The sequence below is a fragment of the Geotrypetes seraphini genome, chromosome 15 (genome assembly GCF_902459505.1).
Source record: "Geotrypetes seraphini chromosome 15, aGeoSer1.1, whole genome shotgun sequence".
Lineage (NCBI taxonomy): Eukaryota > Metazoa > Chordata > Amphibia > Gymnophiona > Dermophiidae > Geotrypetes > Geotrypetes seraphini.
The window spans coordinates 8,334,609-8,359,921 of record NC_047098.1 but is presented as its reverse complement, the minus strand read 5'-3'; the positions used below and the strand labels follow the sequence as shown (position 1 = coordinate 8,359,921).

Sequence of the window (25,313 nt, the reverse complement as noted above, 5' to 3'; positions counted from 1 at the left end):
CCCCCTGCAGACAGATATATCAAAAGTTAAGTCCTACTATAGAACTTGCTTCAGATTTGTCTGGTGCAAAACTGGAACTATGCCAGAGACAGATATGTTGATAAAACACACTCCAGTGTAACTGAAGGTGATGAATGACAAAGTCCTTAATAATAACAGAAGAATAGCCTTACTGAGTCATACCTACGGTCCATCTAGCCCCCAATATCCAGTCTTCACAGTGGCCGATCCAGGTCACAAGTACCTAGCAAAAAAAAACAAATAGCAACATTCTATGCAGAATCGTTCCACATAAAATGGGAGACAAAAACCACTCAGAAAAAGATATAGAGCAACACAGATGATGATAATTTGGTTTATGTGGGTATCTTTCATATAAAGTACTTTATCAATAAACACAATATCTGTTCCCCTCTGTCTCCGTCAATGTGAAAAAGACGGAGAAGAAAGAATGGGACTGATGTTCAGGATAGAGCACTTTACAAAGCCATCTTCATCTCAACGTCAGCCACAACCTAGACACTTTTTATCTTAAAATGTGATTTGATAGTTCACACCTTTTTATTGGCATCCACAGCGCTTTGTATACAATATAAAATAAAGACTGTGACAAAAGATGCTGAAAGTAAGGGTCTGCATACCCTTACCCACTTACCCAAAATCGTTCCAACACCATTTGTGAAAAAAAACTCTCCCAAATCTCCTTCAATGCAGAATAGATGTGTACGCCCTTAAATTTAAGCTTCCTATACACCGAGGAAGCCTTTTTGGGTATTCTAATTAGCCCCTCTCAAACCCATATCCCCAGTACGAGCATGTGTACCAACCAACCTGAAGCCAGCAAACTATGCCTCAACTGCAACCACTTAAAACTGTGCTCTGACCCCAGCCCTAATTTCCTTCCAAACTTCAAGAATGACATTTTCAATAGGACGTCTAAGTCTAGTTTGGATGTTTTGGTTCTCAGCCCACCACTCTAATTGAACAGTTATTCCAAAAGCCTATGCAAGCAGACAAATGTAAGCAAGGAGAATGAAACATCCAAAGGTGGATGGAGGGTCCCCATTACTTAAAGGTTCTCAGTAGAGAATGACACGGGGACAAATTTTTCTCCGTCACTACAGGAACTCAATTTCCACATCCCCATGGGGCAGGAAAAGAACTCGACGGGAAAGTGAGTTCCTGCGGGGACGGGAAAAACTTTGTCCCTGTGTCATTCTCTACTGGGGAGAACAGTATAGAAAATTGAATAAATAGTGTGAAAAGTTTCAGCCTCTGATAACCAGAGCTAGTATTGTGACATCATAATGCCTCATTCCACCAATCTCATCAGTGATGTCACAATGGCATGATTGTCCTATACTCGTCTCACTTTTACTACATTTTGATTTCTAAAGTGGTGCAGAGTAGAGAATGACATGGGGATAAATTTGTTCCCCTCCCTGCAGGAACTCAATTTCCCCGTCCTGTCCCCGTGAGTTTTGTCGCTGTCCCTGCCCCATTCCTGTAAGCTCTGCCTTAATTGAACAAGCCTCGAACACTTATGATATTAAAGTGTTTGAGGATGGAGCTTGCAGGAATGGGGCAGGGACAGGATAATAAGTTCCCGTGGGCCCGGGGAAAAAATTTGTCATGTCATTCTCTAGTTCTCGGTTGAATGGTAATGCAAAGATGCAGAGGTAAAAAGCTGGGAAAAATGAGCAGTTTATGAATGCAACCATTTCTAGAATTTGCTTCAGTCTCTTTGTGCTAATTGTTTTGCTGCTTTTTTAATGATTTCAGATTCTTTCAACAACCACAAAAAAAGAGCCATTATTGCTACCAGCAAAATCGCTTACTGTAAAAATATTACAGCAAGTAATTTGTGGGAGGAAGCTGTACAAGTGCAAACAAGTTTCAGACTAAACCTGATTTACGCTCCGTGTTCTCTGCTAATTTTTTATCTTTGCTTCCATGTAGTTCTCTTTTTCTCATCTCTTCTTTCCATCAGCTAACACCAGGTAAATGTATCTGTATCAGATACATAGGGGCCAGCGCTGTGGGTGCTTGATCATCCCCACTATTGAGCAATCTGCAGTAAAAAAAAAAAAAATTAAAATCATGTTTATTAAATTTTCAAATAAAAGCAAATACAGCAATGCAACCCATTAAAACAAGTTGCCATATTCAAAGAACAATAAAAAACAATGTCGCAATTGTCGACAAATAAATTGACCATCCAGTCTGTCACCCAACTCCCATCTTCCCCCACAAAGGAATGTATGAAAGAATCGCATAAACTCAATTCAGGGGTAACCAAGTAAGATACGGCTTCGTGCATGTGGTGTGAGAGTATCCTAAAAGGACTGCCAAATGGTAAGCAATAGTTGCCCCTGTTTTGCAATCTTGCAGTAATTTAACCAGTTTTGCACCCCTGTCTTTTTGAAAAGTTGATCAGTTATATTGGCTGGGGTGTGAAGTCAAATGATAGCACTAAGGGCTCCTTTTACGAAGCCACATTAGCGGCTTTATCACACGCACCTTTTTAGCGTGCGATAACCCCCGCGGTAGTGGCTATTGCGGCTGGCAAATCAGCGCACTCTATTATGTGCATTAAACTGCTAATGCGACTTCGTAAAAGGAGCCCTAAGTGGTTTGGAAAGGGAGGAATGGTCACCATTACATAAGGGGCCAAAGTGTCCTGAGAGACCTGAACATTTAAATTGTTCAAAAACAGTGAGAGACTGATTTTCTGGTGTGTCAGCAGAAGGGCAAGGTGCGGCTACTCCTTTCTCATACTAAATTGTGACAACTGATGTCTCAATATAGGGTGGAACTGGCTTGCAACTTGATGTCTTATATGGAAGGTAAAGGTTTTCAACAGTGCTGTATGTTTGTTTATTAAAAACTTTATATAACGCATAACAGCCTAAAAGAATCCAAGCGGTTTACAATGTATAATTCACATTCATCAAGAAACGAACTCCATTTAAAAATAGAAAAGGAAAGATGAAGAACAAAAGTTGTTTTTAAAAAAAATTGTTTTCATAAAATAATATAACAAACATCTCAATAATAACAATTCTAATGGTAAAACAATAAAACAATCAAATCTCAATGAACCATAATTACTACATACAGCTAAAAATTTTCCATTACAAAATTAATCATAACATAAACACAGATCACAGTCCCAAGCTCTATACTAAATTGAGAAAGCCAATTGAAAAAATGTGCTTTTAAATGTCTTTTAAAATGTATATATTATTCTTTTCTCAAGTCTATAAGAAACTTATTCCATCTACCCAGTAAGGAGCTGCTGTTACTGAAGCTACAGCATTAGCCAGCTTAAAATAGAGCATCTCCAAAGACTGATTCTTCAGTCCAGTCTCTAGTCCTGAGCTCACTGGACTACTGCAACATAATCTACCTAGGATCTGCACAAAAAAAAACCCCATCAAGAAACTGAGAGTCATCCAGAACACAGCCATCCGATTAATCTATGGCTTGAAAAAAATCTGACCACATCACCCCATACTACAAGAAACTTCACTGGCTACCTATCAAGACCAGAATAATCTTCAGATTTGGTTGCCTTTGCTTCAAGACCCTCCTCGGCACTGCAACCACCTACCTCCTGAAACACCTCACCCTACAGGATAAACTCCAGCTCTCTCACAGAACATTACTGTTCACATTTCCTTCTCCCACAGAATGCAAATTTAAAAAAGATCCCTCAACAGGATACTTTCCTTTCAAGCAGGGATTTGGAACAACACGTTAAACGACCTGATCCTGAACGCACCAACATACCATTCATTCAGAAAATCGCTAAAAACCCACTTACTCGACAAATTTATCTGATCCTTCAATTCTGCTCATCTCTTACCTCTTCATATAAGCTCCTCCTTCCTAGCCTACCACCCCAACTGTCTTCCACACCTTCCCAAATCTAACTGATGTAACCTCGCTGTCCTTACAGCATCTCTTGTTGTATACCATCTTGAACTGAAAAGGTATGACAGGATATAAATAAAGCTGTTATTAAGTCTTTAGCAGTCATTCGGGAGTCTAAAGGAAACACAGATCAATGAGTAGTGCTCAGAAAAACTTTATTTGCATCAAGAAGGAGTTTGACTCTTGCCGATACAAGTTGTATTTCGACTCTACAGCCTGCTTCACGCTGCATGATCAGTTCTTGCTGGGACGTTAATCTAGAACACTATCTTTTTGCGGTGACATGCTTGTCACTTTATGAGTCCTGTATTTGTAAGGAAAGTTCTGTCTGATATACAATAGTTTATGCTTTGAGTGAACGTTTGGACTCCTGTAGAGCCAAAACATGACTCATGTTGGGTCAAGAGTTAAACTCCCTATTGCCGCAAATAAAGGTTTTCTGTGAGCACTAAAGGTCTGCTTATGTTTCCGTGAGCCCCACTGCTATGTGCTTCATTGTTTTTTCAGAAGCAATCCTATATCTCTGCTAAAGGGAATCTGTTCCTTCCCTAACAATGAATCAACACTAAGATGATCCCTTCCTTCTAACTTGGGTAAATAACTTACAAAACTCCTAATGAAGTATTTATCACACAAATGTTACTACAGAGAAATGCTATAAAAGAAGGAAATGTTTTTAGCATGGGTTACTTCTCGACTCCCCAGATCCTAATGCTTTTTCCAACTATCAACCTTATCTCTCTGGGAATGCCCAGGCCAATTCTTAGGATGAAGTTAAGAGCTGATAGGCTCAGGAGTAATTTAAGGAAATACATCTTTACAGGAAGGGTGGCAGATATGTGGAATAGTCTCCCAGTAGAGGTGGTGGAGACAAAGACTGTGCCTAACTTCAAGAAAGCATGGGACAGGCACGTCAGAGAGATAGTAGATGCTGTGGATGGGCAGATGGGATGAGCCATTTGGTCTTTATCTGCCATCATGCTTCGATGTTTCTCTACTCCGTTCTCATCCTTCCCCAATCATCCCAAAATCTATCCAAGATCACCTACCAGGTTATGTATCATACGTCTAAAGGCCAGAGAGATGCCTGAGACCAAACTTAAGACAAAGCAAAAATATCAACACTAAGGAAAAAAGCAGGATTTCAACTTTTTCTACAAAGTCATTTAGTTCTAACTTTAACTTCAACAGGAGCTGCATTTCGTGGTAATGGACCTGCCAGAGCAAGCCGTAGATCGAAATTTAGCTGTACATAGTTTTCAGTCTGATGGAGGCTGCAGTAATGCTCCCTGACTAGAGTTTAACATACATCTTCATTGATGCCATGTCTAAAATAAGCTGACCTATTCCACTTCTAGTGTTCAAACTCAATACAAGCTTTTCTATCAAAAGAAAGGAAGAGGAAGATTATAAGGAGTAAATCAAGACTGTAGACTTTATTGTAGAACTAGTCAGTACATTTATACAGTAAAATCAAATGTACAAAGAGGTTTATTCTGTTTTCTACTCTTGGGTGACTTTGTACCATATCTTCTATATATAAAGACCATATGTAGAATGTTGAGGTCAGAATTGAAATGTCCAGATTGGGACATATTTAGTCCAGATAGTAGTTTAGCAAATGCTCTGCTGAATATGGAGCATTTTGTAAAATATGTATTTCTTTAAAGAGGTGAATAAATAAATAAAGATGCGCTGGTTGATATTGTGTATTTGGATTTTCAAAAGGCATTTGACAAAGTACCTCATGAAAGATGTCTGAGGAAATTGGGTTAAGAGGTAATGTCCTAATATTATGGATTAAGAACTGGTTGAAAGACAGAAAATAGAGCACAGGTTTAAATGGTCCAGCTCGGCATGATTTAGGCCTGGAAACACCAGAGGGTGATTTTTCAAGCAACAGAGCAGGGATATAAGGAATGGTCAAATTCAATAGATACTAAGGAGCTTCTAATAATAAAGCACAAGAAACAAGAACCAAAACTTGAAATATTATCCTATATTGGACAAGCAACCAGTGGAACTTTGTCAACTAATCTAATCTAATCCTTAGGTTTGTATACCGCATCATCTCCACGTTCGTAGAGCTCGACGCGGTTTACAGTAGGAGAAATAGGAAGGAACTACAACAGAGGGTTAGAGGTAGAAGTGTGAAGAAAATTTAGAGGACTTGGGATGCCAAGATATAAGAGTATCCTTGATTCCTAAGTTGGAGGGAGACTTACATTTTTTGAGAAAAGCCAGGTTTTCAGATGTTTGCGGAAAACTTGGAGAGAGCTCAAGTTCCGAAGAGGGGAGGTAAGGTTGTTCCAGAGCTCAGTGACTTCTTTATTCAAACTTCCATGACCTACATAACAAACATAAAACTGTGTTTTATAATGTCTGAAGTCATCTTAAATTATTTCATGAAGTACCAGTATAAATAATATTGCAATAATCCAATTGAGAAATTGACAATGCCTACAGAAGAGTGGAAAACGGCAGCATCAAAATAACTTCAAACTGAACATAACTGATATAAAATATATTTTTAAACCAGTTCTCACTACAGCTGACGTGTGATGTAAAAGAAAGAGGAGAGTCTACCACCACTCCAAACTTGTACATAACCAGCTGAATCTGTAAGGCACTAATTAATGCTGTGGGAGTCACAATTTCCACAAACGTGATTTAAGAAACTCTTCCTCTGTGGTCTTTTATATATATACTAGTGTTTTAGCCCGTTTCATTAACAGGTGCTAGTAAAGCCTCCTTCCCTCACATGTCCCCTATTTTCAGCCCCAGCTCCAAACCCATTTTTACCCCCCCCAGCCCCCTTCTCCCATCTGTTCCCTTTCAGCCCAAGCCCCCTTTTCTCACCAGCAGCATTCCCCTCCCCACTCCACTTTCCTGTCCAGCAGCACCTCTTCCCTGCTCCCCCTGTCCTTCTTCCCTGCTCTGCCAAAAACACATGCGCACTCTGCCGGCCACGGAACTACAGATCAGGCAACACGGCAGTGAGAGTGCGCATGCGCACTTAGCGTTTTATTATAAGAGATGGAGCGTGTGGTGCAGTGGTTAAAGCTACAGTCCCAGCACCCTGGGGTTGTGGGTTCAAATCCCACACTGCTCTTTGTGACCCTGGGCAAGTAACTTAATCCCCCAGTGCCCCCAGGTACATTAGATAGTGTGAGCCCGCCGGGACAGATAAGGAAAAATGCTTAAGTGCCTGAATAATTTGTAATCCGCATAGAATTGTAGGCTATGCGGAATATAAATAATTCAATAAAAATCCAGGATTAGTTCAAGGATACTTTTTCAATACATTTCTTTCTTTTTTGACTTCCTGCATAACCACTGTTTAAATATTTTTGAAAACTCGACAGGCTGCCGAGTGAAACAAAACCTAATAAATCTCATTTCATCTTTGACACAGTATTTCACAGAGTCTGCATCAGCTAAAGCAGCAGCGTGGATTGTAAAGAGTCACTTCAAAGAGTCAATTCTTTAGGAATGCTGCCACTACTCACAGCTTTATCACACAAACGACCGCATGCAATGTGTAGTTACTGCACCAGCTATCATTCTACCTCCCCCTCCCCCCTTTTTACTTTCCATTACCATTTGTATTCTGCCAAAGCCCTTACGAGTTCATGGCGGATCACAATTACTGGAAACACCCAGTTAAACATAGTATACTATGAAAATACCTTAAAATATAATCTATAATAATAAAACCCTGGAGCGCGCATGCGCTCTTGAAACTTCGTGATTCTTGGCGCCGTGAGGTGTGCTTCCATGACGAATTTGATTTTCGAACATGGAGGCAGGCCAGAACACGGACCAACTCCCCCCTCGCCGTCACTCACCGCCAGAGTGCCGCCTCACTGCTGCCGCTGATTCAGAGGCGGGGGGGGCACAAGCGCACCTGCCAGCGTCTTCCCTCTTGCTCACCCGCCCACCACTGCTCCTCTCTCGAATGGGCTGGGGGCCATGGGCGGGCGGCTCATAGACAGGAGGCTGCCGAAACGCACCAAGCTTCCTGGGGGGGGAGGGGGGAACGGCAAGCGACAGCGAGGAGGGAGTCGGAGCAGGCCGCAGAGGCTGTTAGTACCTGCAGGCCGCGGCGGCTTCAGGCGGATGTCGGTGGAGGTAAGGGTTGCTGCTGGACATGGGAAGAGGTGCTGATGGACGGGGGGGAGGAAAAAAGGGGGGGAGGCCTGTTGCTGGACAGGAGGGGCAGGAAACGGAAGGGAGGCCTACTGCTGGACAGGGGGAACAGAAAAGAGGTACTGCTGGACAGGGGAAGAGGTGCTGATGGACGGGGGGGGCAAAAAAAAGAAGGGAGGCCTACTGTTGGTCAGGGGGAGTAGAAAGGTGCTCATGGACGGGGGGGGGGCAGAAAAAGGAAGGGAGGCTTACTGCTGGATAGGGGGAGTAGAAAAGAGGTAATGCTGGACAGGGGGCAGGAAAAGGAAGGGAGGCCTACTGCTGGACAGGGGGAACAGAAAAGAGGTACTAATGGACGGGGGGGGGGGCAAAAAAATGGAAGGGAGGCCTACTTCTGGACAGGGGGAGTAGAAAACAGGTGCTGCTGGACAGGGGCAGCAGAAAAAGCAAGGGAGGCCTACTGCTGGACAAGGGGAGCAGGAAAGAGGTGCTGCTGGACAAGGGGGGAGTTAAAACAAAGGGAGAAGGGCTGCTGCTGGATAAGGGGAGAAGTGAAGGGGTAGTGGACACAGGGGAAGAAAAAGGAAGGGAGAATGGACAAGGGGAGCAGGCAAGGGGTGGTGGTGGACAGCCAAGGAAAAAGAAAGACAGAAAGAAAGAAATACAGAAATAGGTTAAGGAGAGAGAGAGAAATAAATAAATACACACATACATATTCTAGCACCCGTTAATGCAGGGGTGCCCACACTTTTTGGGCTTGTGAGCTACTTTTAAAATGACCAAGTCAAAATGATCTACCAACAATAAAATTTTTAAAAAACACAACGTACACTGTACGCATAGAAAATGTTAATTATCATTCCTATTCCAGGGTTTTTCAAAGAGGTCAAAGCAGATGACTCTATGCACTATCACCTCAGTAACAACCATACAAAAATAGACAAATATACCCCCCTCCCTTTTTACTAAACCACGATAGCAGTTTTTAGAGCGCAGGGAGCTGCGCTGAATGCCCAGCGCTGCTCTCGACGCTCATAGGCTCCCTGCGCTAAAAAACTCTATTGCGGTTTAGTAAAAGGGGACCTTAGTGTAAAATACAGACAGCAGATATAAATTCAGACACATTTTGATCACTAAATTTAAAATAAAATCATTTTTCCTACCTTGTCTGGTGATTTCATGAGTCTCTGGTTGCACTTTCTTCTTCTGACTGTGCATCCAATCTTTCTTCCCTTCTTTTAGCCTGTATGCTTCCTCTCCTCCAGACCTCATTCCTTCCCCCAACTTTTCCTTCCTGTTCCCTGCCCTTTCTTTCTCTCTGCCTCCCTTTCTTTTTTTTCTGTTTCTCTTCTTTCCTTCTGTCTCCCTGCATGCCCTTTTTCTTTCTTTCTCCCTGCCCTCCCCCAAGCCACTGCCATCGGGGACCAGGACCCAAACCGCCACCAATAACAGGCCCGAAAGCCGCCACCGCCCCAAGCTCTCCCTGCTTCGGCCGACCAGCATTCCTCTCCCCGACGTCAATTCTGCAGTCGGGGAGAGGAAGGCTGATTGGCCCAAGATCGCGATCGACCTATTGGGGGAAATGCTGCCGGGTCCTGCCTTCGCGGAAACAGAAAGTAGGCAGGACCCGGCAGCAAGAAGAGCAAATGCTTCACTAACCTGTCTCCCGCCTTAGCCCATAGCGAACGCTTGCTTCAGGGCTCTCAACATGTGCGTGCCGGCTTCCCTTCTCTCCCCCCCCCCCCCCAGACATAACTTCCGGTTTCGGAGGGAAGAGAAGGGAAGCCGGCACACACACGTTAGAGCCACGGAGCATAAGTTCGCTATGGGCTGAAATCTCCAAGCTGTTTTTTTTTTAATGTTCAGCAGCGGCGGCAGCAGCAGCAGATGACAGCTGGGCGGACCGCCCAGCTAAAAGGCCCTAGAGAGAACACTGGAGAGGAAGGCTGATCGGCCCGGTAGATCAGGAAGGCAACACGAGTCTATCACGGAGCCCGGGATGGGCTCCGCGATCGACTCGCGATGCCTTCCTGAGCTACTGGTCGATCGCGATCGACGTGTTGGGCACCCCTGCGTTAATGTAACGGGCTTAAAGACTAGTAAAGCATAAATCATAATCAGTTTCAAGATAGAAATTTCTTAAATAAAAATGTTTTTAAAAGCTTTTAAAAGCCGTATAACGAACTTCTGAGCTAATTAAAAACAGTAAGGGCTCCTTTTACGAAGGCGCGTTAGGGCCTTCACGCACACTAGCCGCTACTGCTTCCTCTTGAGCAGGCAGTAGTTTTTCGGCTAGCAAGTGCTATAGCACGCGCTAATCCAGTGCGTGCGCTAAAAACACTAGCGCACCTTCGTAAAAGGAGCCCTAAGTCATTCCAGATAAGAGGTGCCTAATAATAAAAAATATGTATTCCACTGCGTGAATGACCTAATTTGTTTTGGAGAGGGAAATTGAGGGTAGAATGTCTTCCTTAAAGCATGCCCTAATCTACCTATAGATAAGGAGACTAATTCCATCAGATACGATGGTCCTTGACCATATAAAATATTAAAAACTGTCACACAAAAGCTTAAAATGTATTGGCAACTGATGTCATTTAATAAATGTAATTCTGTCATATTTAGAGATCGAAAAGATCACCCTAAATGCAGTATTCTGTACTGTCCGTAGTCTCTTAAGCCAGTGGTTCCCAACCCTGTCCTGGAGGAACACCAGGCCAATTGGGTTTTCAGGCTAGCCCTAATGAATATGCATGAAGCAAATTTGCATGCCTATCACTTCCATCATATGCAAATCTCTCTCATGCATATTCATTAGGGCTAGCCTGAAAACCCGATTGGCCTGGTGTTCCTCCAGGACAGGGTTGGGAATCACTGTCTTAAGCAACCCCTTTGCACACCCCAGATATATTATATTACAAAAATAGCAACCAAATGGTTCGTTATATTCAATTACTGCCTGCAATTTATTTATTTGGTTCGTTTTATATACCATCCTCCCCAACGAGCTCAGAACGGGTTACAGGTTGACACGCATAATGCACAGACAAACATATACAGTACATATGAATATTGTTACATTCTATTTATTTATTTATTTGGTTTTCGAGCCTGTCCTCTCCAGGAGTCCAGAACGGGTTACAGAAAGACATTCACAAAGTTTCGAGGCATACCAATAGGGTACATTCACATTGTATTGCCCTAGAACTAAGGTACGAATAGGGTACATTCACACTTTACTAGAGACAAAGGTAAGGGGTATAGTAGCTTATTCCTAATATATTGGTGGCACAATGTGTTGTACTCAATCTAAGCATATAGAGATGCCATCCTATTGAATTAGAGTTGTGGGGTTTTTGTTGTTAGAGTGCAGTCTCCCTATATTTGAAACAAAGATTCAGTTGACAGCAGTATGCTCTCCCCTGAGCTGGAGATATGGGGCTAGTGGGACGTTCAGCTATTGGGAAGGTACCCATAGGGAACATTGTGTCCTATCTATATGTATCATATATGTGCACAGCACTATATAAATGGCGCTGTTACTATTCTTCACGTATCATTATATCAGAAAAAGACTGTAAAAAGAGCACAACACTTCTGGAGCAACAGCACCACCTGGTGGAAGGAAGAATTCCTCCTTTACCGCATTGAGGTGTAAGAGGTGCATATAAGAAGCACTGAAATTTTGGTGTTTTATTTTTTAAGTAATGACATTCACAATGAATAATACTTAAAACTGTACACTAAATCCAAAGTACATTATATAAAAAGTGCTTTAAAATGGATGTAAACTTAACTTTGAAATTACTTTCATTTTAACTTCAGTGGTTAGAGGTGGGGAAGATAAAGTAAAACCTTTGAACTAGCCTCCACTTAGGACTCTATCCATTTTCTATCTATCTAATTTATAAACACCCCTAGGCTAGGTAAGAGTTTGGGGGGGGGGGGGGGAATAGACAAGATGGAGGATGGTTTAGTGACTGAGTAGGGAGTTAGAGGAGGGACACAAACCCATTCACTTACCCCCCAAAAACTATACAATGGACTACTGGCCACTCAGGCAGCGAAGATAGACAACCAAGTCTCCAACCTATTGACAACAACCCCAGACTACAAGATGTTCAGAAAGGAAATAAAAACTATACTCTTCAAGAAATCCCTTAATAAAGCTTAATACCATGATAAAGCTTAACCCCTCTCTTACCATCCCCTCCCTAACCCCAGATCCTACTTTTCCCTCTCTTGGAAACCTTCTCTGATCTAACGTTGTAACCCTTCTTCCATAACTCTTTTTGTAATCCGCTTTGAACCGAAAGGTAATGGCGGAATAGAAATCTGTAATGTAATGTTATCTGAGTTGGAGGTCAGTGCATGAGTAGGTGATTGGTTGGAGTAGGGGGTGAGAGCGTGGGGAGGATGCAGGGATCCCAATTTAGAAATCCCATTTCTAGGGTCCCAAACTTAGGGATCCCCCATGTTTTGGAGGTAAATAAATATATACAGTATATAGATATTTTTTTCAACCATTTAACATCTATATGTTCACAAAATATATGAATGAAAGGGAATTTCAGCAATAACTTGTACAAGAACACTAAAGAACTCCAAAAGACTGGAAAAGAAAAAAAAAATTTTGGCCAAAATTAGTCCACAAGAGTCAAAAAGATAAAGAATTTTTACTAAAGGAAAAAAGTAATTAAACATGAGACAGGTAAAGAAACCTAATAACCACAGCACTTCCTTCTTCACTAATTCCTCCCTCCTTTGCAATTATAAATTCAAGCTGTTATTTTAGGTCAAAGAAAATATTCAAACACCTACAGTACAGGAAAAATTTAAGAGAAACATAGTTTCCAGAGTAAAAACTCTAGACCTAAGAACCAAGAATTACCTCCTCCTTTTCTGAGTGTCTAAAAAAATCAGGAAATATTTCCTGGTGGTAAATTGTTTACAGGTTCGATTGAAACATAGAAATATGATGGCAGATAAAAGCCAAATGGCCCATCCAGCCTGCCCATCCGCAGTATTCACTATCTCCTCCTCTTCCTAAGAGATCCCATGTGCCTGTCCCAGGCTTTCTTGAATTCAGGCACAGGGGTCCTTTTATTAAGCCGTGCTAGCGGGGTTAGCACGTCGGACAATTCATCACGCGCTAACCCCCGCAGCCGGCTAAAAAAATGACGCCTGCTCAATGCAGGCATTAGCAGCCAGCGCGGCAGGCGATTTAACGCACGGTATTACACGCGTCAAACCCCTACCGCAGCTTGATAAAAGGACCCCACAGTCTCTGTCTCCACCATCTCTTTCGGGAGACTGTTCCACGCATCTACCACCCTTTCTGTAAAAAAGTATTTCCTTAGATTACTCCTGAGCCTATCACCTCTTAACTTCATCCCATGCCCTCTCAGTCCAGAGTTTCCTTTCAAACGAAAGAGACTCAACTCATGCACATTTATGCCATGTAGGTATTTAAATGTCTCTGTCATATCTCCCCTCTCCCGGCTTCCCTCCAAAGTATACAGATTGAGATCTTTAAATCCCCATATACCTTATGACGAAGACCACACATCATTTTAGTAGCCTTCCTCTGGACCAACTCCATCCTGTTTATATGTTTTTAAAGGTGCAGCCTTCAGAATTGTACACAATATCCTAAATGAGGTCTCACCAGAGTCTTATACAAAGGAAGGCATCAATACCTCCTTTTTCCTACTGGCCATACCTCTCTCTATGCAACCTAGCATCCTTCTAGCTTTCGCTGTCACCTTTTCAACCTGTTTGGCCACCTTAGGATCATCACATACAATCACACCCATCGTCTGCTTATGATACCTTCTCCGTCACATGTGACAACAGTGACCCTGCCAAGGCTAGTAAGGCTCCGGCAGCTGAAGGAAAGAGAAATTGCCTGCCAATTTTGTACTCGGTTACAAGAAGATTAAGTGCAAATTCACAAGGTGTCTGCCAATCGTGCCTGAGGTGGAACCTTTGATATCTAGGACTGTTTCATTCGTTTGGGGAAAAAAAAAATGTTTTTAAAATCCAGATTAGTGGGTTCACATTGTTACATGTGAAACTGAACTGGATCCAGCCCAGTAGCAGCTGGGAAAGGGTGTTTACCTACGAATACTTAAAAGGATTTTGAAGCAAGGAGGCCACTAGGCCACACCTTCACTTATATACTGCCATCCTACATATCCTAAATATGTCGTCATACGTGACAAAACCACCATACATCATTTGATTGGCTGCTGCACACCACTTAGGATATGACGGCCATAGACTGTACAAAACTTAAATGGTTTTGGAATTAACTTATTTTGGAAACAAATCCCATCTTAACTTGGCTGCAGGTGAATGGCAAACACACTTTTTATCTCATCTTTTTTTTTTTTTTGTTTCTTGTAAATTACCACTCATCCCTTCTCCCTACTCATCCCATGGACAGATCCCGGGGAAAGTATAAGGTTTATCATAAAAATAGTATGTGTGGCCATGCCCAAGTCCTTGCCCCGGCCACGCCCCCAGTTCCACCCCCCAGCCCTAGCTTCGCCCCTCCCCTAGGCGGTTGCTTGCCAGAACGTATGCAGGTAAGGCTAGACTCAGTTAGGTCTTTGACCTAAGGGCCGCCGTGGGAGCGGACTGCTGGGCACGATGGACCACTGGTCTGACCTAGCAGCGACAAGTCTTATGTTCTTATGTGTGCAGTCAGGGCCATAGCAAGCTGTAATTTCACCCCATGATCTATCAGACTTTCAGTTGTGAGTTTTGTACTTTATTCAAAATTAAAAATAGTTTCAAGTTTATTAAAATTTTGATAAAACACAAATCAAGGCTTCTAAGCATTTTACAATTTGTATTAAAAAGGGGGAGACAATTAACAAACAAATTCCCACTAAACAGTACTTGACCAACGTAAAACAATAGTAAAGTTGGGAGAACTACAAACTAAAACTAAATAATATATAAAAGGTAAACCACAATAGGGAAGCTAGGGGATCAGGATTATCGAACAACTCTGGCTACTTAACAGTCCTATAAAACACACACTTCCCACTTATCTTAAAGTGCAAATACTATTCTAAGTACATAGGAATCGGCCTCAGTAACGGAGCCTACGCGTAGTCGTAGTCAATGACTGGGGTATTCAGCGTAGTTTGTTTTCGCTCCTTTTTCTCCAATCATTGGCCATATTCCCGTATATTTATTACAGAATATCCAATTTCTTCAATTTTAATTATTAAAAAATTCTAATAGTTTAAATCTATAGTTTATTTATTATATAAGTTTTCTTTTTTTAACAGCTCACATTAAAATGTTTTTTAATTATTTTTATTGTATTAACATACTCTCATTTCTAAGTGTATTTGCACTATTTCAGCTCTAGAAAGACTACCATATCAAAACTTTGTCTTTTTTTCAATTATATATAGCGGAAGACATAATAAGTGCTATTCAAAGATCACTTAGCTTTTTTATCAGCGCTTGTATTTCAAAGAAATACAGTCCTATGCATCTTTAGATTTCCCTTAAATTTATCTACATTTTTTTCTGCCCTGATATAAAGAGGTAAGGAGTTCCATATCGTAGGGGCCGTAGCTGCGAATGAAGTGGCCCGATGTGTGCTAATGATTTTCAAGGATGGTGTATGAAGAAGACGCTGAGAGGAGGATCTTAGGACTCGTGTAGCTTCATGTGGGATAAGAAGTTTGTGGATAAAGGCCGGTTCTTTAGAGTTTTGAGACTTGAAAGACAGGATGGCTATTTTATATACGATACGGTGTGGAATTGGTAGCCAGTGAGCAGTTTTTAATAGGGTCAAATTTTTTCCTGTTTGTGATCATTTTTATGGAGGTATTTTGTATCAATTTTAGGCAATGAATATCTTTTTGACAAATACCCTTATAGAGTGCATTACAATAATCGAGCTTAGATATGATAAGAGAATGAATTAATTGTTGAGAGATTGAGGGTCCAGAATGTGATTTTGAAGTGTTTGAGGCTTGTGCAGATGAGGACGGAGCTGAGACATTGGTGGAATGAGGCATTATGACATCACAATCTGAGCTCTAGAATGTTGCTACTTAGGATTTGAAAGCGTTTGAGGCTTGTGCAGATGAGGACGGAGCTTAGGCATTGGTGGAATGAGGCATTATGACATCACAATCTGAGCTCTAGAATGTTGCTACTTAGGATTTTGAAGTGTTTGAGGCTTGTGCAGATGAGGGCGGAGCTTAAGCATTGGTGGAATGAGGCATTATGACATCACAACCTCAGCTCTAGAATGTTGCTACTTAGGATTTTGAAGTGTTTGAGGCTTGTGCAGATGAGGGCGGAGCTTAAGCATTGGTGGAATGAGGCATTATGACATCACAACCTCAGCTCTAGAATGTTGCTACTTAGGATTTTGAAGTGTTTGAGGCTTTACAGATGAAGATGGAGCTTGCAGGAATGGGGCGGGGACAGGAAAATAACTCTCCGGGATGGGAAAATGAGTTCCTGCGGGGACGGGAAAAAATTTCTCCCTGTGTCATTCTCTAGTGCAAATGTCTAAATGTGTGGCTTTCTACCATCAGCTTAACACCATGCAAGGCACAAAGGTATAAATATATGCAGATTTTATGTATAGAAAACTTGCAGTTAACAGGAGGAGGAACATGCTTTCAAAGGTTTTGCAGTAAGCGTGGCTCTTGTGCACATATCCAGAAAAAAAAACCTGAAGTGTCAGCACATAGCAATGCTGGTTTTTCTGTGCCTGAATACGAGCATCACAAAAATTACTTACCAATGGAATTTGGCACATATTAGGTACAGAAAAACAGGCGCGGACACGTACATGTTTGTTACTTCCCGTCTGCCTTTAAACCTTGCAGAAGCTTCCTTCTTCTTGTAAAAGAAGACAAAACCAGCAATTAAATGTGGAAAAAAAAAAGATAGGAAATCCTCTCCTCTAAACCTTTTACACCGCCACAAACCTGGTGGAAAAATGATCTCGTTGTGCGCAGAACATAAGGACTCAAAATTGAATGAAATACGCTCTGCCTTGCACCAAATATTTGAATGAGCTCATTACCAGGCACTTTAATAGAGCGGGTGCCCATGAAGAGTGGGACTTGGGGGTGATTGTATGTGATGATCTTAAGGTGGCCAAACAGGTTGAAAAGGTGACGGCAAAAGCTAGAAGGATGCTAGGTTGCATAGGGAGAGGTATGGCCAAGTAGGAAAAAGAGGTATTGATGCTTCCGTATAAGACTAGTCTCAGTTAGGGTGCTGGTCTTTGACCAAGGGGCCGCCGCGTGAGCGGACTGCTGGGCACGATGGACCACTGGTCTTATGACTCTGGTGAGACCTCATTTAGAATATTGTGTACAATTCTGGAGGCCGAACCTTCAAAAAGATATAAAAAGGATGGAGTTGATCCAGAGGAAGGCTACTAAAATGGTGTGTGGTCTTCGTGATAAGGCATATGGGGGACAGTCTTAAAGATCTCAATCTGTATACTTTGGAGGAAAGGCAGGAGAGGGGAGATATGATATAGACGTTTAAATATCTACGCAATATAGATACGCATGAGTCACGTCTCCTTCATTTGAAAGGAAGCTCTGCGATGAGAGGGCAAAGGCTCCGGACTAATCTAAGGAAATACAGAAAGGGTGGTACATGCGTGAAACAGTCTCCCAGAAGAGGTGGTGGAGACAGAGTCTGTGTTTGAATTCAGAAGGGCCTGGGATAGACATGTGGGATCTCTCGGAGAGAGAAAGAGATGATGGTTAATGCGGTTGGGCAGACTAGATGGGCCATTTGGCCTTTATCTAAACTAAACTAAACCTTGGGTTTATATACCACACCATCTCCACGAATGCGGAGCTCGGCACGGTTTACAGGAAGAAAGATGAGAGAGGAACTACAGTGGAGAGATTAAAGAGTTAGGTGTAAAGGGGGAAGCTGAGAGGCCTAAGAGGGGGGAAGTGTTACAGTTTTGAGAATAGCCAGGTTTTTAGGTGTTTGCGGAAGAGTTGGAGGGAGCTTGAGGTTCGGAGAGGGGAAGTGAGGTTATTCCAGATCTCAGTGATTCTAAAGGGGAGGGATGACCCAAGTTTGCCTACATGGGAAATACCTTTTATGGAAGGGAAGGATAGTTTAAAAATTTGGGAGGATCTGGAGGAAGTAGGGGTTGGGGAGTTCCAGGATAGAGGGATAACGGCAGGAAGGATGCCATGTAGGATCTTGTAGGCCAGACACGCACATTTGAAGTGGATCCTGGGGATTACTGGGAGCCAATGGAGCTTAGACAGGAGTGGTGAGACGTGATCAAATTTGCTTTTCGCGAAAACAAGCTTAGCTGCGGCGTTCTGAATCCGCTGAAGTCTGTGGAGGCTTTTCTTGGTTAGGCTGAGGTAGATAGAATTGCAATAATCCAATCTGGAGAGGATGATGGATTGTACTAGGACTGAGAAGTGTTTTTGGTGAAAATAGGGTCTGACTTTCCTTAGCATGTGAAGGCTGAAGAAGCATTTCTTCACCAGGGATTGGAGATGTTCGTTGAAGGATAGAGAAGAGTCTAAGGTGACACCCAGAACTTTGCTTGAGAACTCGAGCTGTAATGGGGGGCCGGAGGACAATGGGATGGAGGAAGGTAGATGGTCTAATTTTGGGCCGAGCCAAAGGAGTTTTGTTTTGGACTCGTTTAGTTTATCTGCCATCATGTTTCCATGTTCTATGAGTGTATCCAATAAAACACAAGCGTACCCGGCAGGAAGAGTGTGGGAAAACGCGGGTTGCTTTGTGCATTGGCTCCCAGGATCACAGGGCTCTGGAAGTTGTCTGGGTGCAAGTAAGGGATTGCTTTGCTAAGTGAGTTAAGAGGGGATGTTAAAAAGAAGAAAGTGATCCTGGAGCAGTTGCAAATGGCGGCTCCTGCTGCTGGATCCCAACCCCAGTTCCAACTGTGCTGAAGGAGAGCATTGGGACAATAAAAAAATAAAAAGATGATTCTGCCGTTTTCTTTTTTTTTACCTGTCCTCCAGAACAATGTCACCGCTGTTATCTTTATGGCTTTTGGATTACTATCTGTCCTTGCTCATTTCCTATAAAAGGGTCCAAATTCTGTTTCCTTGTTGATTTATGCATGCATTCATGAGAAAGCAAAGTTGCAGTGCATGAAACACATAACTCTTCCTTTGTTATGGCCTCAGCATAGTCTCCGCTCACTGCCCGAATAACTCAAGATCCTCACAAATTCAGCACATTCCATACTCTCCACTTTAAATCATCTCTACGGGATAGGAAACTGAATATATGAGAGCAAGATTTAAAGCACCATGGATCACCTGCTGTATTCAGTCTCCTTTCCTGTTGATCATTTTTATTTGCATTTTTTGTTGGGGTTTTTGGTTGGTTTTTTTTTTTAGCAGACTTCATTGTTGAGTCTCGGGTTGGGGTGGTCGGATATAATCCTTCCCCTTTTCCATTTTGTACAAGTTTCAATCTTAGCTAACACACTGATAGAGGAAGGAGGACCGTTTTTAGCTCATAAACCAAGATGCCCTTTGATTTTCAGCACCTGTATTAAGGGGTGCAACTAGGAAAATCACCCCAAGACCCTGAAAGTCCCAAGCCTAGCTGAAGGTGAAAGAGGAAATGCATGCTGGTGCTCCTACCCAAATTTCTGCCCTTAGTCCCAGCCAATGTTCCCTCTAAGGATTGATGAGGTGTGTGCAAAAAAAAAATATGCATGAGCGAAAAGTTACATACTCCACAAATTTATGAGCAGGCGCGGAGGACGCATTTTTAAACAAATGTAGTTTATCCTTGTACTCCTTATGTAATTTTAATCATCTATGGATATGTTTGTATGTTTATTGTTCAAATGGTTTTATTTATTTCCCCAAATTTATTTTTGTTATACGCATTGAAAATATTTGATATTGCGTTTAAATCAAAATCTCAATAAACTTGAAACGAGTGCCCGTGAGATTGTGGGAGGGTTAAATACTCAAAACTTAGAAGAATAACAATTTACTTAAAGTTTTTGCTACGCCAGCTTTCTGGTATCTTTACATACAGTGGCGTACGTAGCATATGTAACACCCGGGGCCCATCATTTTTTGGCAGCCCCCCCCCCATCTGTAAGAAAAACATGATTTTTAGTAACAAACCACACGTCACACATGAGTACCTAGGAAAAGGCAGCATCTTACATATTGCAGTGAGCAGTACATCAATACACCCATTGTAAAACTAAACAAGCCAGACCAGCACAGATCAATCCTACACCGTCAATCCCAACAGAAAACCATGTCTTTCGAACACACAGAACACAGAAAACACCTTCGCCTAGTATCAAATATGTCATCACAAACTAACCCCTCACTCTTTTACAAACTGTAGTGTGGATTTTAGCCACAGTGGTAACAGCCCTGACGCTCATAGAATTCTGAGCATCAGAGCTGCTACCACCACAGCTGGCGCTAAAAAACGCTCCACAGTTTTGTAAAAGGGGGGATAAAATAGAAATACACAGCTTCAACACTCTAGCTCAGAGGTGCCCATACTTTTTGGGCTTGCGAGCTACTTTAAAATGACCAAGTCAAAATGATCTACCAACAATAAAATTAAAAAACACAAAGCACACTATACACTGAGAAAATGTTAATTATCATTCCTATTCTGGGTTTTTTTCAAAGAGGTCAAGGCAGATGACTCTATGCATTGTCACCTCAGTAACAACCATACAAAAATAGACAAATATACCCCCCATCCTTTTTATTAAACCACAATAGCAGTTTTTAGCGCAGGGAACTGCGCTAAATGCCCAGCGCTGCTCTCGACACTCATAGGCTCCCTGCGCTAAAAAACACTATTGCGATTTAGTAAAAGGGGGCCATAGTGCAAAATATAGACAGCATATATAAATTCAGACACATTTTGATCACTAAATTTAAAATAAAATCATTTTTCCTACCTTGTCTGGTGTACCTTCATGAGTTTCTGGTTGCACTTTCATCTTCTGACTGTGCATCCAATCTTTCTTCCTTTCTTTCAGCCTGTATGCTTCCTCTCTTCCAGACCTCATTCCCTCCCCTTTTTCTTCCTCTCTCCTTGCCCTTTCTTTCTTTTTTTTCCTCTTGATGCCCCCTTTCTTTTTTACTGTTTCCCTTCTGTCTCCCTGCCTGCCCCCTTTCTTTCTCCCTACCCTCCACAAAGCCACTGCTGCCACCATCGGGGAAAACAGGCCCCAAAGCCACCGCCGCAACCATCGGGGGAAACAGGCCCCAAAGCCATCACCGCGACTGCCGCAAGCTCTCTCTGCTTCCCACCGGGCCGACCAGCATTCCCCCGATGTCAATTCTGCCGTCGGAGAGGAAGTTCCGCCCAGCCAGGCAGCGATTAGCTGGCCCGAACTTCCTCTCCGACTGCAGTCTTAGGGCGGGTGCACAGCCGGGGCGGACCGCCCCCCCTTGGTAGGACACTGAAGACGTGGCAGCGGCTCCTCTCACGAATCCCCACCTGTGTGGGAAGTCCGATGCAGTCGGGGATCTTGAGAGGAGCCACCGCTGCATCTTTTAACTTTAAAATACAGGCCGCCGCCGCCACCGCTTCCTCTCACCTCCTCCTGCCCTCGAGTGAGCGACAGAGGAAAGCGTATGAGCGACGCCACTGAAAATAGTGAGCGATCGCTCATGCGCTCACCTTAGAGGGAACACTGGATCCCAGCATGTCTAACCCAAACCCTAAATATCTTAACCAAAAAAGAGACCAATTATGCCCCCTAAACCAAGGGTGGACAACCACAGTCCTCGAGGCAAGAGCAAGAAAGTTAAGAACATAAGCAGTGCCTCAGCTGGGTCAGACCAGAGATCCATCATGCACAGCAGTCCGCACACATGGCAGCCCATCAGGTCCAGAACCTATATAGTAATCCTCTATCTATACCCTTCTATCTCCTTTTCCTTCAGGAAATCATCTAATCCCTTCTTGAACCCCAATAACATACTCCAGGTGTCCACCACCCTTTGGGTGAAGAACTTCCTAGCATTGGTTCTGAATTCCTCCCCTCTTAATTTTTCGGAATGCCCTCTCGTTCTTGTAGTTTTCGAAAGTTTGAAAAATCTGTCCCTCTCCACTTTCTCTATGCCCTTCATGATCTTTTATAAGTCTCTATCATGTCCCCTCTAAGTCTCCGCTTTTCTAGGGTAAACAGCCCCAGTTTCTCTAATCTTTCAGCGTATGAAAGATTTTCCATACCTTTTATCAATCGTTTTTGTTTAAAATTTCAGGTCCCCCTACATTCATGGTGACAAATGTATATGAACTGTTTTCTTAGAACCATCAGCTCTCAACACCCTTATTCACTCTCTCGTTATATCTAAATTGGATTACTGTAACTCTCTCTATAAAAACATCACGCAGAAGCAAATAAGACGATTGCAGCTAATCCAGAACACTTCCATAAAAATAATTACAAATTCAAAAAAATTGGAGCATGTAACCCCTCTTCTACGAAATGCTCATTGGCTCCCTCATCAACATGGCATAACCCAGTGGTCTCAAACTCAAACCCTTTTAAATAAACCTGAGAAAATGAGGATGAACTCTTCCGCGCGCGCGCAATGCTAGACTTTCCCCTCAGCCGGTCTTTCTGGAATTCCCGCTCCTTAGACCGCACCTGGCTGAAGCTCCTCCCCCTGCGCGGCCGTCGGCGGGGCTCTAGGACCCGGGAAGGGAGAGGTGAGGCGAACTTTTGCTCCTCCACGCCTCGGACTTCCTCCGCCTGCGATGTCACGGCTGCTCGGTGAGGAGGAGAAACATAAAGGAAGACGGAGGCGTTTCGCGTTTCCAGAAGGAAGGGCCGCGGCAGTGCGAGCTCACAGGAGGGCCGGAGGGCGCGAAAGACAGCGCGCGGGCGCCGTAGGGGCTGCAACCTGGGACGCAGGTGAGGAGAAGGGGAGGGGGGTCGGGCGCGCGAGGTGGTGTGTGGGTGGGCGGGCCGCGAGGAGCCCAGGTGTGCGCGTGAGGGTCATATGGGGCGCGCGGGCGCTGCGAAGAGCGCAATCTGGGATCCAGGAGGGGGAATCGGGCGTAAGCACCGCGCTGCAGGAGGAGCCGCCCTGGGCCCTTCTCGCCTCTTTTCTTTCTTCCTTAAGTTCTCTCCCATTCATCGAAGTTTCTTCCTCCCTCTCTTCCCCCCCCTCCCCCTCCCCAGAGAAACCGTGATTTGAAACAGGAACAATTAAATTCTAGTTAGTTTCGATTTCTTGCCATCCTATTTTGCTCCTGGTTCGTTGTGAACTTATTCCACTCTTGGGTTCCGATTTCTTTCTTTGCTACGTTAATCAGCGCTTTAAAAAACCAAAAAACAACCCAGGTCTTCTATGGTGTTACTTCCACAGTTAAGAAATGCAGCAGGTTGGCCGCTTATCCTCTTTCTTGAAACGTGAAAATATAGCCAGGACTGTTGTAGAAGGGGAGAAGGCCTTATGGCGTTGTGTTCCTTAAAAATGAACATAGAAATACAAACTTGGCTGTTACCTTTAAGACTCTGAATTCTAGTTCTTTTCCCTCTTACCTCGTGTATTAGTCGGTCTGTAAGTCTATTTGGTTAACCCATTATTCTAAACTAGTCTTTAAGCCCATTACATTAACGGGTGCTAGAATATATGTCTGCCTTTCTTTCTGTCTGTCTCACTCCCTGGCACCCTTTGTCTGTCTGTCTTTCTGTCTCTCTCCCTACCCCTGTCTGTTTCTTTCTGTCTCTCTCCCTCCCACTGTCTTTCTTTCTTCCTTCCTCTCTCCCTACTTCCCTGTGCAGCAGCCACAGCATTCCCTCTCCCTCCATTTCCCTGTGCAGCAGCATTTTTTCCCCTCCCCTCACTTCCCTGTACAGCAGCCACAGCATTCCCTCTCCCTCCATTTCCCTGTGCAACAGCATTTTTTCCCTCCCCCCCACTTCCCTGTGCAGCAGCCACAGCATTCCCTCTCCCTCCATTTCCCTGTGCAGCAGCATTTTTTCCCTCCCCCCCACTACCCTGTGCAGCAGCCACAGCATTCCCCCTCCCTCCATTTCCCTGTGCAGCAGCATTTTTCCCTCCCCCCCCACTTCCCTGTGCAGCAGCCACAGCATTCCCTCTCCCTCCATTTCCCTGTGCAGCAGCATTTTTTTCCCTCCCCCCCCCCCACTTCCCTGTGCAGCAGCCACAGCATTCCCTCTCCCTCCATTTCCCTGTGCAGTAGCAGGATTTCTCCATCCCCCCCTACACTTCCCACGGTCTGGCCGGCTCCCTTGCCAGAGTTATTTTTAAGTTTAAAGGTGCCGCGGCGGATCCTCTCACGATCTCCTGCATCTGAAGTGTTCTCTGACCCAGGTGCGGCTCGTGAGCGGAGCCGCGGCGGCACCTGTAAACTGAAAAATAACTCCGGCAAGGGAGCTGGCCAACTGGCAGTTCAATGAGAGCCACAGCTTCAAAACGGAGCCCTCTGTCGGACACTCTCCTGCCACCGCAACCGCCACTCTCCTGCCAGTCCTCTAAGCAGACCGCCATTGACAGAGCTGCACGCTTGCGCGCCTCCAGCCAGCGCAGGCACCGTGAGGGCTGGCACAGAACCACACCTCACGGCGCCAGGAATCACGAACTTTCAACAGCGCACGCGCGCTCTACTGTTTTATTATTATAGATTTTATATTGTATGTCTTCGGGCTCCTTTTACGAAACTGCGTTAGCGGTTTAACGCGCTTAATAGCTTGCGCTAGCCGCTACCGCCTCCTCTTGAGCTGGCGGTAGTTTTTCGGCTAGCGCAAGGGTTAGCGCGTGATAAAAAGTCGCGTGCGATAAAAGGAGCCCTAAATGTATGGTTTTTTAAAAAAAATCTATTTTGTACCTCGCTTAGTAAAACTAAATTAAAGATTCATCAAACTAAAATGAAACTTGAAGCTGACAAGGAAGTTGTGGGAAGAAAAGAGGGGTGTGGAGGGGGAAGTTTGGCATCTGGGTTACTCTTCAGCGTTCATGCAACAAAGAAAGTTATGACAGATTCAAAACAGCAGATCTGGAATTGCAGTTCTTTTTTTATATGTATATAATTCTTTATTAATTTTGAAATTTAAAATAGCACATACATGAATACATTACAGAATATATTTAAAAAATAGCACTTACAACTTTCAATAAAATATATAAATAATATTTTCACACACTCCCTTCCTATTTCCGTATAATCAAGAAAACAAT

General features: G+C 43.4%; 1 protein-coding gene and 1 long non-coding RNA gene across 5 annotated transcripts in view; one reads left to right on the top strand and one right to left on the bottom strand.

The window, feature by feature from the left end:
- Positions 1-196: 196 nt before the first annotated feature.
- On the bottom strand, positions 197-22,862 carry LOC117349330. Of its 2 annotated transcripts, none has more exons than XR_004537133.1 (4): positions 22,754-22,862; positions 6,162-6,283; positions 1,908-2,071; positions 197-244 (listed from the first exon to the last, which is right to left on the bottom strand). It is a non-coding gene; the product is annotated as an uncharacterized LOC117349330 (long non-coding RNA). The 2 variants fall into 2 exon arrangements; XR_004537134.1 differs by having other exon boundaries at positions 22,661-22,801.
- A 25-nt stretch (positions 22,863-22,887) lies between these two features.
- The window catches only part of TMEM51 (transmembrane protein 51), a 34,963-nt gene continuing 32,537 nt past the window's right edge, over positions 22,888-25,313 (top strand). The window contains exon 1 of one of the 3 annotated variants that reach the window (XM_033922636.1): positions 22,888-23,020. The gene's annotated coding sequence lies outside the window, so the exon portion shown is untranslated. Of the gene's footprint in view, positions 23,021-23,161; positions 23,494-25,313 lie in introns of those variants that run through there. The other 2 variants (XM_033922637.1, XM_033922639.1) reach the window with 2 other exon arrangements.